Source organism: Lepidochelys kempii, chromosome 4, assembly GCF_965140285.1.
Source record: "Lepidochelys kempii isolate rLepKem1 chromosome 4, rLepKem1.hap1, whole genome shotgun sequence".
NCBI classification, from domain to species: domain Eukaryota; kingdom Metazoa; phylum Chordata; order Testudines; family Cheloniidae; genus Lepidochelys; species Lepidochelys kempii.
Genome location: NC_136383.1, coordinates 58,794,050 through 58,817,265, shown reverse-complemented (window position 1 = coordinate 58,817,265; position 23,216 = coordinate 58,794,050).

Here is a 23,216-nt window from a genome sequence, read left to right as displayed (position 1 = left end):
TTCCAAGATTGCGTCAGCTAGTTCCTTAAATACCCTACGATGAATTTCATCATGCTATGCTGACTAATTTATTTAAATCTTCTTTAATCTGTGCTTTCCCTATTGTGGCTTGTGTTCTTGATGTCATCGGTTATTAGATCTTCTTCGGTAAGTAGAACGCCTACACTTTCCTTTGTCTTTCTCTTGCTCCTAATACAGTATATTTATAGATCATCTTTCTAATGCCTTTTATATCCTTTGCTATGTGTAACTCATTTTGTGCCTTAGTCTTTCCGATTTTAGCCCTGCATGCTTGTGCTAGTCTTTTGTACTCATCCTTCGAAATTGTCCATGCTTCCACTTTTGTAGGTTTCCTTTCTGATAGTCAGCTTATTAAAGAATTCCTTCTGGAGTTATATCGGTCTCTTATTATTCATCCTATCTTTCCTTTGTACTGGGATAGTTTGCTGTTATGCCCTCTCTTCGAGAAACTGCCAGCTCTCCTGAACTCCTTTTTCCCTTAGATAATGTCCCATGAGAAGAAAACCTACCAGTTCTCGGAGTTTGTTAAAGACTGCTATATTGAAATCCAGTGTCCTTCTGCGGCTGCTCTCGTTACATGATTCTAAGGAAAGGAAGTAATCGATCACGTCATGATCAGAGTCACCCAAATTGCCTTCAAACTTTAGATTCACAACAAATTCCTCCCCGTTGGTCAGATTCGAGTCTAAAATGTCTGTGCTGTCCCCCATCCCCGCATTTCCTCCGCTTTCTGAAACAAAAACTCCCCATTACATTCCAAGAACTTATTCCAATAATACTTATTAGGAAAGAAATTTACCTTGAACATTGATATTAAAGCTCTGATAAAGATACTAGATCCAAAGGAAGGTATTTTGCCTCTGACAGCGGCCAGGATGCAGAGGTGGCATTTAATCTTGGGTACATTTCATTACTGTATCCAGAACAAGGCTTCCCTGTAACACAATAAGGCTGATGCTCTATCCTTTTGCATCTGAAAATAGCAGGCAGAATCAGTGTACAGAATCTCTTTTTTAGACAATATTGTAAACACTTTGGGGCAAAGACTGTCTTCAAATATTTTTGTATTACATCTAGCACAACAGGGATCTTATCCTGATTGGGACCTGAACACTACTTTAATAAAATATTAAATAACCTTGCAATTACAGTAAGGGAGGCATAGAAACAGAAGAAATTTTATTTTGTTTACTATACTCTTCTGTTTGACTAAATCATATCAGGAATTTGAAATCCTGTCCTTATTTCTTAGACAAAGTGTATAATACAATGAGAGTGGCAATACACTATACATTAGATCAGCTGTTTATCACCCACCATCAAGTGGGTTAGCAAAACATTTTCTGTGCAGACACTCTAAAGGACATTCGAAAATAATGAGGGTATAGCCTGGCAACATTGTATTATAAATTTTCTTGTATTATAAGACCACAGACCGGCTACACAGAACATTCCAGTAAAGTTATTTAGTTTATATAAGAATTAGACGTGATTTGACAAGATTTAGCCAAAAGATAAGGTGAATATACAACAGAGTAAGAAACCCATAACATAAATCTCCTAGATTTTTATTCCTGAAGCAAAAGGCATTGATTTGAAATTACAGAGGAAGAGAATAGAATATCGGTGTTGCAAGAGAGGTAACAGGGTTTGGGACATACTTGACTCGGATAAATGGAGAAAGAAACAAATGTATAGACAAACAAACAAATGTATTGATCAGTGATAAATAAAGGTTCAAATCAACAGGGAATTTAAGTGGACACAAACCACGGAATTATTAAGAGAGAAAATTGTTTTATTTTTCATTGATGACTTGATTGTTGCAATGACAGCGTTTCTATAGAAACTGAGTTGAAAAATAAAGAGGTTATTGCAGAAACTGATTCTTTAAACGTGAATGATGAACAAGTAACAGCTGCTCTTCCTGACTGGCACTTGCGAGAGAGACTCCAGGACTACCCAAAAGACTAAAATCTCTAAGCTATAAAATGACACGGGGAAAGTGTGCTATATGGAACTTTTGTGATATTGGGGGATCACTTTTCAGACCGGGAACATTCTGGATACAGAATTCAAAAGAAAGAAGTTGGTTGGAGACAATTGCAGCTGGAGGTAGTTGAAACAGACGAGCCTAACAGTGAAATAAAGCTGGACCTGGCTTGTAAGCAAGCAGGCTTCTCGCTGTGCTAACTTGATTAGTTTGTTACTTTTATTTCCTTTTCTCTGACCAAATTAAAGTCTCATCTGTGGTTAAATTAAAGGCATAATTGGCCGATTGGGTTTTGAGGAACATAAAATGCCTGAGAATTATTGTAGTTTTACAATAGTATTTCCTGTTTTTCTTTCCTCTGCTGTGGGGGTGGTTCTTTCATGTAACAACATGGGAAACTGACAAAACTGACTGCACACAAAGTAAATCGAATAGAGAACAAAGTCTGCTCTTTTCTCACATATAGTAATCTTAGGTGTTACATGTAAAAATAGGAAGTTTAAAAATTCAGGGAGAGGAGTGGTTTTCTAAAGTTGCTAGTGTCTTTTTTAAACAACTAGATATAGAGACGTACTTTTTCTTGAACAGAGGACCTAATAATGCTATTAAAATTAGTTTAGGCCTTTCTCACTGAGACAAAACTACTTTGTATCTCTGGATGGAACAGGGTATTTTGTGATCCCTGCATAGGTTGCCTCATCACCAGCACAGCTGAACTTTCAGGCAACTAATACAAGGGCATAGTAGGAGGGAAAAAATTTTTTGGTAACCTGGAACAACCAAAAACTTGGTCCCAACAAGTGAAATGTACTTACTGCCCACCAAAGTAGAACTTACCTACAGCACAACTTCATTTAAAAAAATGTTTTGGTTACAAAACTAAATTTACTAAACAAAATCCTAGTTTAATGGCAGACACTCAGAACTGAGACCTAAGTTGTCTTTGCACAAGTGCTTTTAACAACAAATATTTTCCTAGCCTTCAGAGTAAACATTTTCCTAGCCTTGAGGCTTTTAGAGAAAACATCTAACTGAAAAAAATCCACAACATTAAGCAAACAAATACTTGATACTACCAATCTGATGATCTACTCTAGCTGGAATGGAGGCAGAAGTCCCAAAGTCCTTGCAACTCCCCTTATGCATATAGGTGAGGAGTTGTTTCATGGTGCTGAGGACTGCAGAACATGTAATTCCAGCCTCTAGCCAGCTGAAAGAGCACAGCAGTGCAGTTGTCTGTCGGAAGGGCCTACCACACCATCAGGTCATTCTTTACAATGGTGGGGATCAAAAGCAGATTATTGCCAGTGGTATCTCAACCCACCCTAATGAATGAAGACAAGCAGAAACATCTCCTAAAAGTGGGAGACCCACACCTGAATTGGATAGCGCCTCTCTTCCTTAGAGTTAAAAATCCATCATGAGAGTATTTACAGCAAGTATACGGTCATCAATACCTAAAAAAAAAACCTGTAAATCCCAGACTCGCATTAGGTCTCACTAGATGGAAACAGAAGGAAATCTACTTGTCAGCATTCCCTCAATGTACTCCACACTGGCAGTAGGCTGTGGAAGACAGTAGAGCTATAAAGGGAAGAGACATTACTTCCGTAAGAACAGAAGAGCCTGTCATGGATAGGTGTGGGAATCTGTGCCCTAGGCAGGCTTAGGGAAAAGCATTTTGCCAGTAGCTTGAAGCCTGGAAACTTGTTTTCAAAGTAGAATCTTTCTTCCTCTGTCTTCACTCTACTTTGCTTTTTCCTTTCATTTTTGTTGCTTCCATCATGGAGAGCTAGAGAGAAGAGAGAAATGGAGAACTAAGGCATGTACATGCTGTATGGTTACAGGTTGAAAGAAGCAAAAGTAACTTAAATAGGTAAAACCAGCCTTAAACAAGGTCGGTAATGCTACACTTCGTATTTGCATGAAGTCTTTCTTCCAGCAATCTCTAAGTCCTTCATAATCAATCAGGGAGGTATTTTCTGTTTTTTTTCACTAAGTAAATTAAGGGGCGGTATCCAAGATAACACAAAGTAATTTGCAGAACTGGGAAGAGAATCTAATAGTCCTGACTACCAGACCCAGGCTCTAACCACCAGACTTGGAGATATTAGAGCATCTGAAAGGTGGAGGGAGTAAATACTACACCTTGCTTCTTTGTAGGATAGGAACAGAGGCAATGGATGGAAAAGTAAGTCCAATCAGGTTTTGATCCATTTGAATAGATTCCAGAATCTAGCCAGCCTGTAAGACAGGCAGCCATTTTACAGAAGTGTTGCTTTTTCTACTAGGCTAATTTTTTGTATAGAGGTTTTCCTTCAGTGCCTTCTAGAGCACTCAGATCTGGCACAAACACAGTTTAATTTTAGTAAGGACTTAAGCATCTGTCCTAACACCTCTTCAATAGCTCAGAGGAAAGAGGATAAAAGATTAGTCTTCCAATTCACTTTGGCTCAGTGTCTAACAAAAATGGAAGGCACTGAAACATACTGTATTGAAAAACTTACATCTTCACTCATATACATGCTGTTATGAAAGGGTTTCTATTACGGGCTCGCTCCATATTTAACGTATAAGCATGTTCTCTGGGGTTACTTTTTTAAACAAAGTTTTAAAGAGTTGTTCATCTAGTTACATATCAGTTGATTACCCAGAAAATTCATATTACAGTGTAATTATTTACCAACCAATTGCCTCAGGAGAGGACTGGCTAGCAATGCTGTGTCACAGACGGTAGGGCCCTCTCTCAAAGTGCCAGAAAAAAGAACCTCTATTAATATATAGCTCCAAACATAACTCTTGCAAGTGCTCCTTAAACAGAGACTACTTCTTGCAAAGACCTTTATCAAATCAGGGAGAGGAAAATGCCAACTACTTAAAAAAAAAAAAAAAAAAGTCCACCGTTTCATACAGGCTCCAAGACACAAACCAAAATGTGAGGAAGGTGGAAGGTGTTGGAATGAATGAAAGGGAGGTGCTTGTCAGGGAGTTCAGGGTATATGACACATTTGAGTAACATTTTAGTTGTAGTTCTTGGATCTCAGTACAAACACAGGGCTCAGACAATTCCATTACACTGTTTCACGACTGAGGTGATAACTTCTAAAAGATCAGCCCAAAACAGGAGCAAGATCTGAAATTAAATTCCTTTTTTCTCATCTCCTCAATTGTCATCAGGTTGGATGCAGAGTTTTTGCACTAGTAGCAGCAGCATGTAGGATATGCATAAATGGAACACTGTATGAGAGTCAGAGTTTGTACTATTAGAGAAACAGCATAAAAGGGATGAAAGTAAGAGGATGTCTAGTCTAAAAAGTCAGTGAACGAGAGGATGAATAAAGACCAATGACAGAGTTTAATCTCTTACAAGAAGCCATGGGCTAATGGTCCCGAGTACAAAACCAGGAGCTAGGAACTATCAAATTCTAAACCTGGCTCTGAAAGAGACTTTCTTTGTTGTCACAGGCAAATCACTCAACCTCTCATCTTCAGCTTCCCTATTTTTGAGGATACTACTCCTTACCTGTCTCCAAAGAGAGCTGAGAAAATTAATTAAGGAGTGCAAAGTTCATTGAAGAGGTAAAGTGCCAAATAAAAATGTTAAGGTTTTTTTTTTTTTAAAACTGTCTTTACCCCTCCTCTGGTCTTGGATACACTCATGTTTACTGTACAGTAAGAGATAATGCAGGAGTCCCTTTATTCTATCCCCAGGCCACCCAGCATCCTTGGCACAAAGAGCTTGAGAGAACGTGGGATGACATATATAGAGCTGGTTCCTTCCCTCCTCAAAAATAAAGTGACAATAATTGTATATGAAAGCTCAATGCACCACCTCTCCCAGACCAACACAGCGGGTGCCTTACTGCAATTTCACAATTATGGCACAATTGAAGCTGTTTGAGAAAAGACCCAAAACAGCCTTTTTGCTATGGCCATAAAAGCAATCTAGAAGAAGCAACTGACATGGTTAAACATTTATTCTAAGTCCTCCACTGGAGTTAACCTATTGAGTCATGAAAACCAATGAACCTGTTGGAATGGAACAGGTGTAAGGGATCATTTGCTCTGTGGATAAGGGTGACAAAAGAAATCTTCACTTGGATGGTTTATGGACATTTCAAGATGGTGGGATTCCATCAACTAGATTTCCTTTCACAAAAAGGTTACCTACGCTCTCAATGCCAATGCGTGCACAAAAGAAGAAAAGCTTATGGTTTCCTTTTGGAAAGGCAGTTTACCAGTCCGCACCCTGAAGGGTTGTAACTTCTCGTATTGCCGACATGAGTAATGCCTATGCTTGGGGCTAGAGGCCTCAGTAATTATTTTATTTGTCAAGCATCTATCATCCTGCTTAGACAAACAAACAACACTTTAGAGACCAGCATGAAAGCGGATAAAATACTTCAAAAAGCCAAAGGATGGGGTGTCATTAAAAATCAACTTTGTTGCCCTCTTGGTATAAAATGTGCTTGCCTCTCTATTAAACAAGTATCTTACAGTTTTCAGAGGCAAGTGTCTCAAATTACATTTTTAAAAATTCCTTTCCTTGTGGTTTTTTCCTCTTCAAGAGAATACAGTAGTGGGTCTCAAGTCCCTCAATGCCCAAGGATTCCCCTTCTATCCTTTTGTCTAGTCTCCATTTTCAGAAGGTCCCTAAGCCCTGGTCTACACTAGAAGTTTAGGTCGAATTTAGCAGTGTTAAATCGATGTAAACCTGCACCCGTCCACACGATGAAGCCCTTTTTTTCGACTTAAAGGGCTCTTAAAATCGATTTCCTTAATCCACCTCTGACAAGTGGATTAGCGCTTAAATCGGCCTTGCCAGGTCGAATTTGGGGTACTGTGGACGCAATTAGACGGTATTGGACTCCGGGAGCTATCCCAGAGTGCTCTATTGTGAACGCTCTGGACAGCACTCTCAACTCAGATGCACTGGCCAGGTAGACAGGAAAAGGCCTGCAAACTTTTGAATTTCAATTTCCTGTTTGCATGGTAACCTGCAGCTTGTCACGCTGGCCAGAGCTCATCAGCAGAGGTGACCATGATGGAGTCCCAAAATCGCAAAAGAGCTCCAGCGTGGACCGAATGGGAGGTACGGGATCTGATCGCTGTATGGGGAGAGGAATCCGTGCTATCAGAACTCCGTTCCAGTTTTCGAAATGCCAAAACATTTGTCAAAATCTCCCAGGGCATGAAGGACAGAGGCCATAACAGGGACCCGAAGCAATGCTGCATGAAACTTAAGGAGCTGAGGCAAGCCTACCAGAAAACCAGAGAGGCAAACGGCTGCTCCGGGTCAGAGCCCCAAACATGCCGCTTCTATGATGAGCTGCATGCCATTTTAGGGGGTTCAGCCACCACTACCCCAGCCGTGCTGTTTGACTCTTTCAATGGAGATGGAGGCAACACAGAAGCAGGTTTTGGGGACGAGGAAGATGATGATGATGAAGAAGTTGTAGATAGCTCACAGCAAGCAAGTGGAGAAACCGGTTTTCCCGACAGCCAGGAACTGTTTCTCACCCTGGACCTGGAGGCAGTCCCCCCCGAACCCACCCATGGCTGCATCCCGGACCCGCCAGGTGGAGGAGGGACCTCTGGTGAGTGTACCTTTTAAAATACTATACATAGTTTAAAAGCAAGCATGTTTAATGATTAATTTGCCCTGGCATTTGCGGCTCTCCTGGATGTACTCCCAAAGCCTTTGCAAAAGGTTTCTGGGGAGGGCAGCCTTATTCCATCCACCATGGTAGGACACTTTACCACACCAGGCCAAAGGGCGGGGGGTTTCAGCATGGAGAAACAAACAGAAATTTCACACCGTAGCCTGTCCAGTCATGAAACTGGTTTTCAAAGTTTCTGTGATGCGCACCATGCCCTCCTGTGCTCTTCTAACTGCCCTGGTGTCTGGCTGTGCAAAACCAGCAGCCAGGCGATTTGCCTCAACCTCCCACCCCGCCATAAACGTCTCCCCCTTACTCTTACAGATATTGTGGAGCGCACAGCAAGCAGTAAAAACAGTGGGAATATTGGTTTCGCTGAGGTCTAACAGAGTCAGTAAACTGCGCCAGCGCGCTTTTAAACATCCAAATGCACATTCTACCACCATTCTGCACTTGCTCAGCCTGTAGTTGAACAGCTCCTGACTACTGTCCAAGCTGCCTGTGTACGGCTTCATGAGCCATGGCATTAAGGTGTAGGCTGGGTCCCCAAGGATAACTATAGGCATTTCAACGTCCCCAATGGTTATTTTCTGGTCTGGGAATAAAGTCCCTTCTTGCAGCTTTTGAAACAGACCAGAGTTCCTGAAGATGCGAGCGTCATGTACCTTTCCCAGCCATCCCACAATGTTGGTGAAATGTCCCTCGTGATCCACCAGTGCTTGCAGCACTATTGAAAAGTACCCCTTGCGGTTTATGTACTCGCTGGCTTGGTGCTCTAGTGGCAAGATAGGGATATGGGTTCCGTCTATGGCCCCACCACAGTTAGGGAATCCCATTGCAGCAAAGCCATCCACTATAACCTGCACATTTTCCAGGGTCACTACCTTTGATATCAGCAGATCTTTGACTGCGTTGGCTACTTGCATCACAGCAGCCCCCACAGTAGATTTGCCCACTCCAAATTGATTCCCAACTGACCGGTAGCTGTCTGGCGTTGCAAGCTTCCACAGGGCTATCGCCACTCGCTTCTCAACTGTGAGGGCTGCTCTCATCTTGGTATTCTTGCGCCTCAGGGCAGGGGAAAGCAAGTCACAAAGTTTCATGAAAGTGCCCTTACGCATGCAAAAGTTTCGCAACCACTGGGAATTGTCCCAGACCTGCAACACTATGCGGTCCCACCAGTCTGTGCTTGTTTCCTGGGCCCAGAATCGGCGTTCCACTGCATGAACCTGCCCCATTAGCACCAGGATGCCCACTTGCCAGGGCCCATGCTTTGAGAGAAGTCTGTGTCCATGTCCTCATCACGCACTACCGCGCGGACGTCGCCTACTTGCCCTGTATCGCTTTGCCAGGTTCTGGTGCTGCATATACTGCTGGATAATGCATGTGGTGTTTAATGTGCTCCTAATTGCCAAAGTGAGCTGAGCGGCCTCCATGCTTGCCTTGGTATGGCGTCCGCACAGAAAAAAGGCGCGGAACAATTGTCTGCCGTTGCTCTGACGGAGGGAGGGGCAACTGACGACATGGCTTACAGGGTTAGCTCACAGGGAATTAAAATCAACAGAGGGGGTGGCTTTGCGAGAAACTGAATGGCCCCCTCAAGGATAGAACTCAAACCTGGGTTTAGCAGGCTGTTGATTTCACAGAGGGAAGGAGGGAGGGAGGAGAAAATGAATACAAAACAAATCTGGTCTATTTCTTGTTTTGATCCACTTCATCTATCTTTATACATCTTGCTGGCAGCAGACTGTGCAGTACGACCACTAGCCATCATCATCTCCTGGGTGCTTGGCAGAAGACGGTGCAGTATGACGACTAGCCATCATCTTCTGCTGGCTGGAGGTTAAAAGACAGCGCACTGCAGGTAGGACTGAATCGCCACGAGACGAAACAAGGGAAATGACCTGGCTGAGTCACTCCTGTGTTTGCCCAGGCGCCCGATTAAAAGAGCACCCAGGACTATGTCAATGACAGCTACCAGTCATTCTGCACTGTCTGCTGCCAAAAGGCAATTAACTGCTGTTGTATAGCAATGCAGTACCGCGTCTGCCAGCACCCAGGAGACATACGGTGATGGTTAGCTGAGCGGGCTTCATGCTTGCCGTGGTATGGCGTCTGCACAGGTAACTCAAGAAAAAAGGCTCAAAACGATTGTCTGCCCTTGCTTTCACGGAGGGAGGGAGGGAGGGAACGGGGGCCTGACTATATGTACCCAGAACCACCCGCGACAATGTTTTAGCCCCATCAGGCACTGGGATTTCTACCCAGAATTCAAATGGGCGGCGGGAATTGTGGGATAGCCACCCACTGTGCAACGCTCCGGAAGTCGACGGTTGCCTCGGTACTGTGGACGCACTCCGCCGACTACATGCACTTAGAGCACTTGTGTGGGGACACACACAATCGACTGTATAAAACCACTTTCTACAAAACCAACTTCTATAAATTCGACCTAATTTCGTAATGTAGACATACCCTAAATTGCAGCATCACTCCAATCAGACAAAGAGAATGTGTTTCCTCCCAGAGTCAGGTGATACTACTCAAGTCAGCTGGAAAACAAAAATCACTAGACTGCCTCATGGCTTTGTTCCTCAGGTGATGAACATGCTCCCAGCCCATGTCCTCCCATAAGTGGCAAAGTTTGAGTGCTGAATTCTTATACCCTTCTTGGACATGCATTCTATTCCCAGTAGATTCTCCCGCCCCCACCCCCGCCATGATTTATGCATTTATCCGAAACAAAATAGACTCTAGATTTGAAGTTTTAATCCCCTTCAATCCAGGGAGTGAGCAGAGTTCATGAACCAATATTTTCAGAATATATTTATTTGAAAGGACTACAAAACAGTTTGTGTGGAATCCTAAATCAGATTGGTCATTGAATAAACTCTCCCAACACATGCATCATGTGAGTAAGGTACAAACCCCTGTGCATAAAATTGCTAATTTGATTGAAAACTCTTGATATAACTTTTCCAGAGAGATGGAACAGACTGTGCAATTGCTTTCTACACTGAGGACACTGATGATTTATCTCCAAGTGAAACCAGTGCATCTGTGGAAGGACCAAATAAAGCTTCTGAATTCTGTTTTCCACAAACTGAAAACTATAAAAGTGCCTCTAAAAATTTTACACCAATCTCCTCCTCAAAGTTATATTCCAGATTCCTTTCCCACACAGATTTAATACCAATGACCTGATCTGTTGGATAAGACACAAACATGTTATAGACCTAGATCTTAAACACTACAAAAATGTTCTTCCATACTCAGATGTTACAAATCAATGCTCTTTCTTGTTTGACCTAGAATGAACTTTTCTGTGTGCTTATTTGCAATTTAAAGTTATTTATTATGCTTCCCAGGCATCCTTCACCTACTCAAAAAAATTCCTATAATTCAGGTATTCCTTTTGCAAAGTATAGTGAACCACAATCATGCAACAGATAAGAAAAATCCTTGACTGAAATTTCTGGTGGAGAACAAACTACAAAATCATCTTTCATCTGCCTTTAAAAAAAAAAAAAATCCAGAACTCTAATGTGACATGTCTAATGCTGATATTTTGCATGGCCTGTAGGGTTGAAGTCTATATTTTTGATTTTTTTGGAACAAATAATGAGAATGCAAGCAACAAACACCTGTGTCCATTAAAAACAGTTATCCTGCAAGATACTCTAGGAAACAGAAAACCACAACTCTTGCATCTCTATTAAAAAAAAATCTCCTCTTTTACCCAGTCTTCAAAACTGCCAGATGCTCAGTTACCACAGGGCCACATAAGTATCTAGAAACAGGTAGATGAGCAGTTTCAGAATTAAGAAACTTAAAAAGAGATGCACCTCAACTTTTGACATCTTGTCAATGGTAAATTCAGAGCCTCAGAATGGTGTCTATCATAGAATCATAGAATATCAGGGTTGGAAGGGACCCCAGAAGGTCATCTAGTCCAACCCCCTGCTCGAAGCAGGACCAATTCCCAGTTAAATCATCCCAGCCAGGGCTTTGTCAAGCCTGACCTTAAAAACCTCTAAGGAAGGAGATTCTACCACCTCCCTAGGTAACGCATTCCAGTGTTTCACCACCCTCTTAGTGAAAAAGTTTTTCCTAATATCCAATCTAAACCTCCCCCACTGCAACTTGACACAGTGGTCTATGTTCAGACCACTTTCACTTCCAAAACACCTCCCCCTTTCCCCAAAAAAGCTACCCAGGGTTTTTTATATACCATAAGCCCCCACTAATCTTTTACATCTTTTCCCCAAAAGATCAGAGCTTTATCATGTTTCATAAAATACAGAGTAGACCCTCAAAACTGGAGCTCTACAAGCCATCACATTAGGGCTGGCCAAAACATTTAAATCAAAACTTTTTTCCCCCAATAGAAAATGAGGTTTCAACTACATGAAAATATTCACAGAAACTGTTTGCTTTCCCCAAAAATATCTGATTTTTTTGTTGGAAAGATGAAAACCAAAAGCTGCCTGATGAAAATTTTTTTGGTTTTTAGCTTTTGTGGTTTTTTTATTTGCTTGTTTGTTTTTTGGGGGGGGGATCGGAGCAGCAAAAATTAAAACAATTTCTGACCCTTATAGTATTTGGTCAGCATATCACTGGTTCATCTACAAAGAAAAGATTACATTCATTTGTTCAGGGAGCATTTCAAGGCTTTTAAGAGACCTTGTACAGAGCAGTGAGTATGTATGTTTGTTTTCTCAGCTGCTTTCATATATACGCCCTGATTTATCAAGTTTCTAGTTGATCTCTAACCTTCCTGACATATAATCTTCTGTATATACAATTTTAAGAGACTAGTTTTATTTTTGTATGTACTGTGTCCTGATCTGTGTCACTACCATTCCTACTGAATCCAATATGTTGCTGCTTCAGTCTACTAAGGATATACAATTTCTGATAAGTAAAACAGAGAGAAAGGGAAGAGAGAGCAAAAGGAGGGAGGAGGGGAAAGGTAGAAGGGAAAGAAAAGGGAAAAAGATGAGGCAGAATGAGTAGGAAGATGAGGAAGAGAGAAAGGAGCAAGAGTGCCACTTGTAATGGCACAATCCCATAAACTCATGAATATTTGAGGGAATATTATACCCCAGTAATCATAGCAGCAGGTGCTTACAAATTCTGCAGAATCCAGTGGTTTGTGAGAGATTTAACATTAGCCCATATATCTGTACAAGCTGAGCAAATGAGCTGCTCCTGGTATACTCTGTAGGGTTGTTTGTAAAACCCTGTATAAACTTACAGTGCTACAAAATTACTGCATAATAATGAAAGTAACAAGTGACAATTTAGTGCAAAAGGAGATACAGACTTATGGTCTCCGTTCTTAGAAATACTGTGGGATGAGTCTGGGGGCAGGAAACTCCATAAGAATATCCTCAGCCAATCTTCCATAAATGATTCCATGCTAGAATGTGTGGCATTTGCCTCTCTGAAGAATGAGCCATAGTTTTCTCATGGGCTTCATTTCCAACTCTGCTACTGATTCACCACATGACTAGGGACAAGCCATGCCTCCCCGTGCTTCAGTTTCCCCATCTGTAAAATGGGGACTATTACCCAAGCTTTGTAAAGAGCTTTGACATCTACAGATACATCACAGTATACATATAATTAATAATAAAAATTGAAAAGGAAATTAATACATTTACCTAAACATGCATTTATCTCACAGTATCCAGCCCCGTCCCCCTTACTCAGGCCAAATCCTTTGATTAGAATATTTTGATGCATGCTGGGGGAAGGTTTCCTGTATAAGGACTGCAAGATTCAAGCTCAGTACTGTGCAAAGGTTCTGTGTATGCTTAAAAGAAAATATGCAGAAGCACAGATGATTTCACAGACAACAAGGGAAGACAACATCTTTAGCTGGAGAACACTGTGGGAACAGCAACTTTAAAATATGTATTCGGTACCTGGTTTTGCCTCAAAATGTCTGTTCGAACTCAGTGTGAAGTAGGTTTACCATAAGTCTGTATCTCCTTTTGCACTAAATTGTCACTGAGCCTTACTTTGAAAGGCTGACTCAACATTATTACAGATGTGTGCAAATATGATTGGAAGCCCTGATGAAAACACATTTGATTCTTACATGATAGTGCCAGTAGCTGTTTAATTTTAAACCTGAATCACAGTAAGGGCTTGACCTGCTGACTTTGCTACAGCAGCTCAAAATATTTACCTTACATGGGCAAAGAAACCTACAGTGCAATAAAAAAAAAAAAAAAGAGGAAGACTAATACACAGTACAGCAGTGACAGAACAACAAGGGTGACTGCAGGAGTGAGTCTCTTTTTCACTTTCCTCTCATGTTAGACTGTTTGTTTAAAAAACCCTCGATATTCTCTTAGAAAATCTCAAGGAATCTAACTGGAGCTCAGGATTACACCTGGCTACGTGTGCTAACTTTTATTATGAATACAAATGAATATAGTCCAAAACCTTTTTTCTTTTCTTTCTTTGTTTTGGGAGGAGAGGGGGCGGGGAGGAGGAAATAATTGTAATCATGGTATGTTCAGTGATTTTAAAATCAATCATCAAATATCCTTTAGAAAATGTTCACTTTCCACAATGCCCTTTCTCTAGATCACATAGTCATCATTCAGACATTAATGTGATTTACAAGCTGACTGCCTCTCTAACAAGAAAACTTTCCAAATGTGAGAAGAAACAGTATTACCTCAAGCCTGCAAGCAGTTTGGGACAAGTGAGAGGTGTAAATTATCCCTGTTCATCCCAAGCAGGTTTTGATTGACTTTTATTACTGAAAGGTACGTACATCAGCAATGCAGATCACAGAAAAATAGTTACTTGCACTAAAGAAATGAGCATTTTAGTTTTCTGCATGCATAATTTGTCCCTCTTATTTTAGGTCTTTGTCACACATTGCATCCCACATTTGGGCATGAGCAAGTTGAGTGGGGTGCTTTCTCCCTTCTCTGCCCTCACAACTTTGTCTTGTTCAATAGTAGGTTAGAAACAGGTCTCATGCTGCCTGTAACTATCCATCCATGTTCCATCCACTACTATATCTGTGCAAAGCAAAAAAATTATTTTGCTAGGAACTACTCAAGCTTGCACTACTTGAACAAAGCCTTGCATGCACTGCACGTGCAACAGCTGTCCTTGATATCTAACAAGCACTGGTTGCAATGGCAGACTCAGAGTAAGCTTTTATCTCAAATACAGCTAAACTGATGCAATCTGTAAGGATTTCAACCTCCGTCCCCCGACAGGAAACCACAAAGCATTGTGGTTGCATCCATTCTGCTGGACTTCCTAAATTTTTTCTTGAATTTAGAAATTACCCAAAAGCACCAAAATTATTTAAAAGTCCCTGTTCCCAGCAACCTTGATAGGCATTATGCGATAGCGGCTTCAGGTGTCCCAGAAAGTTCTTGCACAACAAGTTACAAACCATGGGGACGCACCAAAACTGGCAAAGTAAGGGCATTGGTGTGTTCAAACTAGACTACTGTGCAGATAAGCAATGTAAAAATCAACATCCCTTAGTGCCATGGTTCCCCCTTTAAAAAAAAAAAAAAAGATTGTGTCTCCCTTGCAGATATTTTAAAGCTTCCTGGCTTCTCACAACCAAATACCTCTTTTTAAAGCAAAAAACTGACTCATGACAGATTCAAGAGGGACACAAGAGTTTGGACGATTCTGTGATTTTATTCAAATACACAGTTTATTTAATTATGTAATGTGACCTAATCTAGGTTTTAAAAACTATTAGAAAAATGGATTTTTATTAATGCAAATGTACAGTAACATGTTAACATCCTACATTGTAAATTATTTATTCAGGATCAAGTTAATATTCAAAGAACCTGGCTAAAGATTCTGACTTACTGGATTTTTTGACATGTTTGGACACAGCCAAAGATTTGAGCGAGAAGAACAGGCTTGTTTCTAACTGCATAGCTGCACAATGTTTGGTGGAATCTCTGAGAATGCCAGACAGAAGTTGTTTTTCAACATGATATTTAGTTTTAGTTTTCACAGAAATCAGGGCTGAAAACTGAGGCTCAAAGAGACAACTGGAAGTGAATGGAAGAGCACTTTCATAGTTTCACCACTGAATTCTCCGTACTCTCCTTTAACGGTAATCCAGAATTCCTAGTTTGTTAGATTTGAAAATTTGGTCTTGTGTGTAATCACTTAACAGTTTTAAGAGATTTTCTTGTGCCAAGATACTTAAGGTTGGAACAGCATCAATGGTTACCGAGAACAGGTTTTGATCTAGCTGGTACCTGGAGATTCATGTTCAACTCCAGGAAAATATTAATCAAAATGAGACAACAACTCAGGCAAATGACTTAATATTTGTTCTTTAATAGCGTTTTGAACACTTTCACTCTGTTCTTTGAAAAAAGTCAGGTAACCCTGGAAACATCTTGTTAATCCCTTTTCAACGTGGTGTCTCCAAAGACAAAGCTTCTTCATGAATCCCTCAATTTTCTCTTTCATATCTATTATATCTGTATTCCTACCTTGAAGTTCACTGCATTAAATTTGCCAAATATGTCCACTAGGTAAGCTAACCTAGAGAAGAAGTCCACATTACACATGTAATCTGTAAGGTTTGTTTTCCCAAGGAGGAACATTGTCATCCAATTCAAAGACATGTAACACTTTCCCGTGTGACAGCCACCTGACTTCACTGTCAAACATAAGCGGAGTGTGGTCAGATACCATATCTCTTCGCCCTGTATACTAAAACAATGCATGTTCACTGCCTGGGATTTTATAAAATTAACAAATTTAAGAACAATATTGAAGGCCTTCTATACTTCAAGTTGCAATTTCTTTGATGCCAAAGCCTGGCAATGAATTTTGCAGTGAGCCCTAATTGCTGCTGATGTCACTTTCTTTCATTGTGCTGCAACCCCACTGTTCTTTCTGGGCAAGGCTGCTGCCCCAGCAGTGCACAGCCCCACATCAAAAGCCCAGTTAAGACCTTCCTCCACTATGAATTGAGGATTATGACCATTTCCTCAACCGTTGTTTGGGCTGGGATTTTTTTTGCAAAGTAAATATTCTTCACCTATTGTACCTGCTTTGACAAATCTCTCAAAACACAGAAGTTGAGTCATAGAATCATAGAATATCAGGGTTGGAAGGGACCTCAGGAGGTCATCTAGTCCAACCCCCTGCTCAAAGCAGGACCAACCCCCAACTAAATCATCCCAGCCAAGGCTTTGTCAAGCCTGACCTTAAAAACTTCTAAGGAAGGAGATTCCACCACCTCCCTAGGTAACGCATTCCAGTGTTTCAGCACCCCCCTAGTGAAAAAGTTTTTCCTAATATCCAACCTAAACCTCCCCCACTGCAACTTGAGATCATTACTCCTCGTTCTGTCATCTGCTACCACTGAGAACAGTCTAGATCCATCCTCTTTGTAACCCCCTTTCAGGTAGCTGAAAGCAGCTATCAAATCCCCCCTCATTCTTCTCTTCCGCAGACTAAACAATCCCAGTTCCCTCAGCCTCTCCTCGTAAGTCATGTGTTCCAGTTCCCTAATCATTTTTGTTGCCCTCTGCTGTAGTCTTTCCAATTTCTCCACATCCTTCTTGTAGTGAATCATGTTGGCTATGTCTGTGGATTGCTCAAGCTGCAATACTAAACACTGACTTTTCTTAACTTGTTCTGTCAGCTGGTGCTAGACGTTTTCTGCACGGTCGTCAATGCATCAGCGGAAGGCATTATTCGGCAGGAGTATTGTCAGTGCTAGGACTGCTTGTTCCCCGATTATAGTTCTAGATGTCTATTGCTGCCGGAAGTAGTAGCGTCTCACCAATGGCGTGTGCTTGTTCGCATTTTGCAATTAGCATGGCCACAACATAAGCTGCTTCTAAGGCTTTTTGAGAAACAGTTGCTTCTTTAGACATGCCTGGTTAATTTGCTGCTTTAAGTTTGTCTTGTTTCTGATTGAAAAAATGCAGCTCTTGTTTACAAATCCCAGGAGTTTGGTTTCCAAATGTCACAGTCATTTCCCTGGCCTCATCTACTAACATTTCCAAACAAGTGAAATTATGGCTGTGGACTTTCCACAGTAATAACAAGACACAAAAACCCAAACATAATGTAACAGCCATCATATTGTCTACTGTTCTTCCTTTTCTGTTTATCTTTATGAAAATCATCATTTCTTCAGATGCATGTTGGCTACATGTAGGTTTAGCACTTGGTAAAACTCGTTTCATTAGAAAAATAAGACACCTGTGTCTCCCTCAGCCTTCATCCCCTATCTGCAAGTGCGACTGCTGCTGACACTGGGAGCCTCTCTTTGCCGTCTGCTCTAAGAGGGGGTGTTCAGCAGAGACTTCCTGCTGAGGTAAACATTCAGCAGGTTTCAGAGTAGCAGCCGTGTTAGTCTGTATTCGCAAAAAGAAAAGGAGGACTTGTGGCACCTTAGAGACTAACCAATTTATTTGAGCATACGCTTTCGGCTGTAGCTCATGAAAGCGTATGCTCAAATAAATTGGTTAGGCTCTAAGGTGCCACAAGTCCTCCTTTTCTTTTATTCAGCAGGAAGTCTCTCTGCTGAGGGCCCTGTGCAGAAGTAGATGGCACAGAGAGGCTTCCAATCCTGGGCGCAGCAGCAGCAGGACAAGATGTCAATGATTTCTAAGCCTAGTTTAATAGTTTCTTAATTCGGAAAAAAAAGTGAATATCAATTAAGTTTTGTCCCCAGACACTCAGAGTTCCCCTCTGAGCCCCTTGTGACTCCCAAGGGAGCCATGGCTCTCAATTTGGGACGCAGTGCCTCAGTAAACACAGATCTTTTGAGCCGTCATTCATATGGCAGATAAATGCTCTTAATTATGGAATTAGGAATTATGCCAAACTACTGTGACACCACTTAGGTTTAGCAGTAGAGAACAGTTTTACATCAAATTGTGGCATTTCCCAAGTAAGGATATCACCTTTCAGATGAATTCATGAGCTATTTTTCTTACCTACTCTTTAATCTCTCAGGTTTCAGAGTAGCAGCAGTGTTAGTCTGTATTCGCAAAAAGAAAAGGAGGACTTGTGGCACCTTAGAAACTAACAAATTTATTTGAGCATAAGCTTTCGTAGCTACAACTCACTTCATCAGATGCATTCAGTGGAAAATACAGTGGGGAGATTTATATACACAGAAAACAAGAAACCATGGGTGTTACCATACACACTGTAACAAGAGTGATCACTCAAGGTGAGCTATTACCAGCAGGAGAGCGGGGGGGGGACACCTTTTGTAGTGATAATCAAGATGGGCCATTTCCAGCAGTTGACAAAAACGTCTGAGGAACAGTGGGGGTGAAGGAGGGGGAATAAACATGGGGAAATAGTTTTATTTTGTGTAATGACCCATCTGCTCCCAGTCTCTATTCAAGCCTAAGTTAATGGTATCCAGTTTGCAAATTAATTCCAATTCAGCAGTCTCTCGTTGGAGTCTGTTTTTAAAGTTTTTTTGTTGAAGAATTACAACTTTTAGGTCTGTAATCGAGTGACCAAAGAGATTGAAGTGTTCTCCAACTGGTTTTTTAATGTTAATTCTTGATGTCTGATTTGTGTCCATTTATTCTTTTACGAAAAGCCAGTTTGACTAAAGTACATGGCAAAGGGGCATTGCTGGCACATGAGGGCATATATCACATTGGTAGATGTGCAGGTGAATGAGCCTCTGATAGTGTGGCTTATGTGATTAGGCCCTGTGATGGAGTCCCCTGAATAGATATGTGGACACAGTTGGCAACCGGCTTTGTTGCAAGGATAGGTTCCTGGGTTAGTGGTTCTGTTGTGTGGTGTGTGATTGCTGGTGAGTATTTGCTTCAGGTTGGGGGGCTGTCTGTAGGCAAGGACTGGCCTGTCTCCCAAGATCTGTGAGAGTGATGGGTCGTCCTTCAGGATAGGTTGTAGATCTTTGATGATGTGTTGGAGAGCTTTTAGTTGGGGGCTGAAGGTGATAGCTCAGGGCGTTCTGTTATTTTCTTTGTTGGGCCTGTCCTGTAGTAGGTGACTTCTGGGTACTCTTCTGGCTCTGTCAATCTGTTTCTTCACTTCAGCAGGTGGGTATTGTAGTTGTAAGAATGCTTGACAGAGATCTTGTAGGTGTTTGTCTCTGTCTGAGGGGTTGGAGCAAATGCGGTTGTATCGTAGAGCTTGGCTGTAGACAATGGATCGTGTGGTGTGGTCTGGATGAAAGCTGGAGGCATGTAGGTAAGAATAGCAGTCAGTAGGTTTCCGGTATAGGGTGGTGTTTATGTGACCATTGCTTATTAGCACCATAGTGTCCAGGAAATGGACCGCTTGTGTGGATTGGTCTAGGCTGAGGTTGATGGTGGGATGGAAATTGTTGAAATCATGGTGGAATTCCTCAAGGACTTCTTTTCCATGGGTCCAGATGATGAAGATGTCATCAATGTAGCGCAAGTAGAGTAGGGGCATTAGGGGACGAGAGCTGAGGAAGCGTTGTTCTAAGTCAGCCATAAAAATGTTGGCGTACTGTGGGGCCATGCGGGTATCCATAGCAGTGCCGCTGATTTGAAGGTATACATTGTCCCCAAATGTGAAATAGTTATGGGTGAGGACAAAGCCACAAAGTTCAGCCACCAGGTTTGCCGTGACATTAATCAGGGATACCGTTCCTGACAGCTTGTAGTCCATTTTTGTGTGGAATGTTGGTGTAGAGGGCTTCTACATCCATAGTGGCCAGGATGGTGTTTTCAGGATGGTCTTTTGATCTCTCAGTGTCCCACAGCACAAGGCAAAATCCAAGAAAAAGGAGAATCACTCAAAGTCCTGTAGACACAAACGGTGTGTCATCACTTTGTTTTCGCATCATTTCATCATGATCAATAGCGTTACACTTATGGGCCTATATCCAAGCCTGGAGAGATCAATTGCAACTCCAGTCAAGTCAACTGTCCTTGCTTATACCAAGACTGAATTTGGCCCAACGTAATTAATAGGCAAAGTGTTACATACTAGTTATATTAATAATAAAATCTAATCTTTTAGATTTTGAGCTAATGAAGAGAAGTGTACCCCTCCCCCATTTTTAACTTTAATTAATCCCCAGATTAAGGCAACATTGTCAATTTAAAAATCTCACTTCTGTCTGAAAATTTCCCACCGATCTTGTTGCTTATCACACATAAAGTTACAATAACAAATACTTTTCCCAGTTTGTTTACTTTGTGCTTTTGACCACACTTGGATTCAAATTAATTTCAGTGTTTCATTGTAGTTGGTTTTGCCCAGTTTGTCCAAGTTTTCCAAACAGCAACAGGGAGAATTTTTAAAAAAAAAAACCACACACACACACACTCTCTCTCTCTCTCTCTATATATATATATAAACGACCAAACCAATTGGCAGAGACCTCAGGGGCAGATGTACAACTGGGTATTACATTGAACTCTTGTTTTATTTTCCTTTTAAATTGTGAGTTAACAGCATCTCTAAGTTACACAGGAAATACACACAGGTGTTATGTGAACTAGAATGCTTCAAGGAAACTGCAAATGGACATAACAGAAAATGCATTTTTGCTCATTATAGTGTTTTTTATAGATCCATTTTTCACTCATGTACAAGAACTCCTGTATTACTTAACTTCTCAAAGACTGATTGAGAACTTTGTTGCACCCCAATTTTAGCTACCAAAAATACCAGACTATTAAAAAAAAATTAAAACACATTTTCACAGAGTTAAAATGAAATAAGGTCTTTAAATTAAAAATATAATACATTTCTAGCCAGAGCTTCTTTGTTATGGAAGATTTCAGCTTAAACATGATCGTATAGCTAATAAAATGGAAAACAAAATGAGAAATCTATATAAAGGTACTCAAAAGGCTGGTCTTCAAAGAATATTCAGACAGATGCCTCAATTTAACATTTTAAGCAAAAAGTGTTGATACAGTGACATATCATTGTGTCATATCACATAACATAATGAAAAAAACAAGCATGAGAGCCCAGACTATGAAAATGATGCCTGTCCCTAGGTTCAATTGTCAAGACACTTGCATGAGAGATCAGAGCCTCCCTCTAGGGAAATGACACACCAAGTCTGAAAATGACATGTTTGCAAGCTCCTCAGACTCTAGAGGGTATAAACTACTAATCCCTGAACGGAACTAACAGCTGACTTAGTCCCATTACGCTCCTTTGTGGGTAACCTGCTCAGAAACACATAGAAAAGGAACTGGTTGGAAAGATCATCCTTTGCGTCAAGTTGATCCTTCCTCAAAACAGAGTCCAATCAAAGTTTCAACTAGAGGGCCCCGTCACTGACGCCACGCTGTTTCAAGCGGTGCTGACATTTTCTCTGATTATGCTCAGAGTTCTGAGGAGACACCAGTAAGTTTTTGGCTCAGGTTGTGGCACAATAGAGCACTTGCATAACCTGCTGTAAGGCTCATTAATTTGTGTGTGGGAGACTTACCACTGACCTGGGAAACCAGTAAAAAGGTTTGTGCCTCTAGTCACTGTTTTGTGCTGCAGAAACAGGTGCAAATGTTAACTGTGCTCCCTATTTTCTATCAAAGGTGCAACTGGGATGTAAGGAACACCCAGTTATTGTTGCACTTGCCAGGAAGGAAGTATGAAGGGATGTCCAAAAAAATCAGTATCTACCCGTGGAATTTTAAACAACTGCACTAGGGCACAAGTGGACACCGAGCCTTTTGCACCTCACTTTGCACTGCATATCCCCATTAATCATCATGTTTGAAGGAGCAAATGGAGGGACCCCAGCTTCCACTGTTGCTTCACTGATGCACTGCACTGGGTTTATTACATGACAGTATGGGGTCATTCACAGCGCAGCTATATCAGGTACGATAAATGGCTATGGAAGAGAGAGAGAGAGAGAGAGGGGAGGAAGAAAAAAGGTGTCCTCTGCCCCCCCAAGGCGCAGGCCTCCTCCAGGATCAGGCTTGCCATAAGGCCTACGGGCTATGAGTGCGGTTCATGGAGTTAACAAATTACTCTTCATGTTGAGATTTAATTTTCAAACCAGCTACACTTCAGAGGAGGATTTGGATGAGCCAGACACAGAGGAGCTGTGCCCGAACCATATTGCCACCACTCTGGGGACCCTGGCAGCAGGAAGCTTTCAGAGTTCTGGGGGCTACCACATGGATCAGACAAGTCTGCCACCTCCAGCTACATCAAGCATTTCTCCATGGTATCTTCAGGAAAGGGTTGTAATTCTCTCTGGGAAAGGCTGCAGCACCAAGAGAGTCTTTTGACATTGCAGTTTCTATATCTCCTGTATCAGTGACTGCATACATACATAGTCTCCTTCGGCCAGGGTATGTTCAGCCAGCAAGGTCACCTATAGGAGGAAAAAAGGTTCCAATCCAATTAATATGTATATCCTTGGCAACACTTATCACATCATTAGGGCCCTACCAAGTTCACAGCCATGAAAAACGCGTCACGGAACGTGAAATCTGGTCTTCCCCTGTAAAATCTGGTCTTTTGTGTGCTTTTATCCTATACTATACAGATTTCATGAGAGAGAC